The following is a 4,444-nucleotide window of genomic DNA, read 5'->3' on the forward strand; positions in this document are numbered from 1 at the left end:
TTGAAACCAGCATATGTACAATAATTGTGGGAAGGAATATGAGCTTAAAATCCAGGTCTTTGTGCTTAAATTATGTGACTCTCCCAGCTAACCTCATGAGTGGCAATCTCTCCTCATTAAAACCATCCACATTCTCCCAATCTTCTCCCTACGATCTCAATACCACTAGCAAAGAGATCTGGTTAAAAGTCAAGTCAGGTCATGTCACTCCTTTGTTCAGGACCCTGCCATGTCTCCTACCTCACTCAGAGTAGAAGCAAAATCCTTACAAGGGCCTACAAGACCCTAACAATCTGGTTCCATATTACCCTCTGACATCAATTTCTAATTCTTTCTCCTTTGCTTACTGCACTGCAGGCATACTGGTCTCTTTAGTGTTCCTTGGACACACTAGGCACATTTTTCTCTCTGCCTGGTTTGCTCTTTCCTCTAATATTTCCATGCCTCACTTCCTTATTTCTGTTAACTCTTTGTTTAAATATCACCTTCTCAGGAAGGCCTTCCATGACCATCATATTTAAAATTGCAGCTCTCCTTCACCCTGGCCCTCCCTATCCCTGTTCTCTGATTTTATTTTTTTATAACAGTTATCACTATCTTATTTGTTAATTATTCCCTCAACTGTAAAATCTCCCTCCATGAAGGCTGGGATTTTTGTCTGTTTTATTTGCTGCTGCATCACAAGCACTTAAAAGAGTGCCTGGCGCACAGCAGGCACTCAAAAAATATTTTTTAAATAAATAAGTTAATGAATACTGCCACTTGTCTTAAAAGACAGAGATTAACCTAACAGACCTTTTAAAGACTCTATAGGACATGACAGCAATTCTAGTAAAGGAATATGATAGTAAAAGATAATGAATCGTCAAAGATGATTCCATTGTGTTCAACCTGAGAGACTCAAAAAAATAGGGAAATGAGATAATATTGGCCATGTGTTGAATATTGTTGAAGCTAGGCAATAGGTACATGGGGCTTTATTACACAATTCTGTTGGTTTTTGTAAGTGTTTGAGGTTTTCCATAGTTGTTTTTAAAAATTAAAATTAAAAAAAATAAATTCACTGAAGAAACAGGATATTGAGAAGAAGAGAGACTTTGAAACAATGATTAGTTAGACTTAGACAAGTTGAGCTTCTGGGAATGGATGGTCATACATGCGGGCAAGTGATAAAAGAAGATGGAGAGAAAGTGAGAAGTTAGAGCTGGAGAGGTGGAACTAAGTCATCAGCATGCAGAGTTTCCCATGGGGGCACTATGGGCACTGTGGGAGGGGCAATTCTTCATTGTATGGAATGTCCCATGCATTATAGAATGTTTAACATCCCTAGGAACTAAATACTAGTAGAGCTTCCACCCCAAAAACATCCCCACACATTTCCAAATGCCCTCTAAATGCCCCCTACTGGAGTAGTACCACTCTTGGTTGAAACCTACTGGCAAAGAGAAACAGAAGTATGAGAAAAGAGTAATTTAGACACACTATTAGAGGAGAAAGAAGAATGATGGAAGAAACTAGAGGGAAGTGGAGAGGACTAAATAGAATTGGCTCACTGAGTCAAAAATAACAGAGAAGAAAAGGAGGCCATGAACATGACTAGAATAAAGTGAGCAGGTAATGGATATACATGCCAAAGAAATTCTCACATAGATCACTAGAAGAAGTCTAATGATTTTGTTGCAGCATGACTTTTGTCATGGGGAGTTGGGGGCAATCTGAGTGTCCATCACTGGGAAAATGTGATGGGTGCACACCATACAGCAATTAGAAGCAATAGATTAGATATGCTCAGAGCAACCTGCATAAACACAGCATTGTGAAGAAAATAAGAAACAAAATGAGCTTTGTAAAACAAAATCATTTAGGTAAATTAAAAATAACCATACACATTTTATAACAGTAAAAGAAAATACACATTATTACATAGCAATGAAAACCAACTGCTGACACACACAGCATGGATGAATTTCAAAAACAATGTTGCCCACACAGGGTGAGGGAAATAGGCATGGGGAATGAGAATAAAAGGAATAAATAAATAAAATGGCAGAGGGAAGAAATAACAAAATGAGCCAAGAGCTTCCTGAAGATAACTTTCAGTAGAATGAATAAAAGGCAAATTACAAAGGAGGAAAACAAAAAGTGAACAAGTGGAGGTGGCAGGTGCATATCACACAAACCTGGAATTCATTAAGGGAAGACAGGAGAAGAAAGCTGAATAGTAGCAGAAAGTGGCAATTTTAAGATAAGGGAAAGAAATAAACGTTTGAAGGCACAAAGGAAGGAGCATATAGAAAATGAAATACTGAGGATGCTTGAGAAGGAGCTAGGTAGTTCCCAAGAAAACACATCCAGAGGTGGGATCTAGAACTCAGGGAGAGTGATTAGCTTTAAGGAAGAACATTACTCCCTCTGAGACTAGAAACACTTGTGAAATAACATGTAAGGAGAGTGATTTGCTAAGCTATGAGGACCAACTCTAACTTATCTCAAAGATGCCGCCCCCCACCCAACGATTGGGTTGCTTCTTCCTTTGACTTCCGTGGCCTCACTCACCTAAACAGGTATCTGTAGGAAATGCTCTCTTCAACAGCCTTGGTTCTTCCCTTTGCTGTAGCTAAATGATCACATCAGGCTTGGAAACTGGCAGACCTACTCATTAGGAAAGGCACGTGAACTGGTAGTTAGTAGTAGACATAATAAGATCTGAAACTATTGATTATTTCATGACATAAGAATAGAGGGAGGCTTGGAAGGAGGTTCACAGGACTTCTTTTGAAGACAGTGGAGAGATAGTCAGCATTATGGTCATGGGAAGGGATGGGGACCATGGTGAAGAGGTCATGCAGACCAGGAAGATTCATTTATTACTTCTCTTGCTACTGAGAAAGGGCTCTCTCACCCCATCGACTGGATCCTTGGAGAGAATCCTTGAGGGCAGCTAAAGACACGAATGGAATGAATTCAGGTGGTTCCAGTGGAGTTTAAAGCTCTGAGTGTCTGAAGCCGAGCCAAGTATAATTTGGGTACCTGCTCTGTGCTAAGATTTAAGCTAGGAAAAAGAAGTATCAAATACTGTCTGTCCTCAAGGAGCTTATACATTTGTTTATACACATCAAAGGCTGGATAACTAGAAATAAACTTGGTCTGTTTATAAGGGGAAAGTTTGTTAGAGTCAAAACAGTCTCACACTGGGTAAGGCTCCCTGGAAAAGCAGCAAGTTCTCCCTCCCTTGATGTGTTCAAGCATACCCTGGGTGGTTACTTGGTAGGATATTAGAAAAAGGACTCAATTGTTGAAAAGTTGATAGGGTTAGATCTGTTGTTCTCAACAGGGGTGGCATAATCCCCTAGAAGGCAATCTGGAAGTGCTTTGGGGATTTTTTCAGTTGTCATTCTGATTGAAAGATACAAAGGAATTTAATGGGCAGGGACCAGATATGCCAGACGTTCTGCAGTGTACTACTGGACAGTCCCACAAGTCAAAAATTGTACATTCATTTACATGAAAAATTAGTTTTTAATTATCTGAACATAAACATAAATACATTTTTTATAAACATATAGTACTTTTTGCATGTTTTTAACTAAGTCTGAATTTTCCAAGAATAAAACTGCCAGATGTATTTAGATAAAAGAGGACTTTATTTTGTTCAGATATTTACCAAGAGTTGTTCACTGATACAATGCTACTCATGGTATTTGAGCTGCTAATACAAGAGGATGAGACACTTGTCCTTGGTCTACATTTATAAATGTACATTCATGGTGCATCTATCTATATATGAATATACTTAGCCCTTATTTGAACACATTAAATATAAAAAAGTGTAGACAATATTCAATTCAATATTGTCTTACTTCTCTTAAAGCCAAACTTGTTGATCATTTTTAGGTAATTGTAAATACAAAGGACCTAGAACAGTCAAGATTCATACTTTCTGATTTCAAAATTTATTTGAAAACTATATTAATGAAGACAGTAGTTGGATTGGCCTAAGGATAGACATTTAGATCAATGGAACAGAGTAGAGTCTAGAAACAGACCCACATACACAGACAACTGACTTTAATACAGGCACCAAGACAAGTCAATGAAGAAAGAAAAGACCTTTCAACAAATGGTGCTGGAAAATGTATAGAAAAAAATGAAGAATGACCGTTATCTTACACCACTTGCAAAAATTAATTTGACATGCATTATAAACCTAAGTATAAAATATAAAACTACAAATTTCCCAGAGGAAAACATAAGAAAATATCTTTGCAACCTTGGGACAGACAAAATTTGTTAGAGAAGAAACAAAAAGCACTAATCATAAAAGAAAAAAACTGATAGAGTTCATCAAAATAAAAAACTTCTACACATCAAAGACATTGTTAAGAAAATGAAACACAAGCCACAGACTAGGAAAAAATATTTGCAATACATATATTGACGAAGG

The sequence above is a fragment of the Ceratotherium simum genome, chromosome 13 (genome assembly GCF_057802395.1).
Source record: "Ceratotherium simum simum isolate JZ-2026a chromosome 13, ASM5780239v1, whole genome shotgun sequence".
NCBI classification, from domain to species: domain Eukaryota; kingdom Metazoa; phylum Chordata; class Mammalia; order Perissodactyla; family Rhinocerotidae; genus Ceratotherium; species Ceratotherium simum.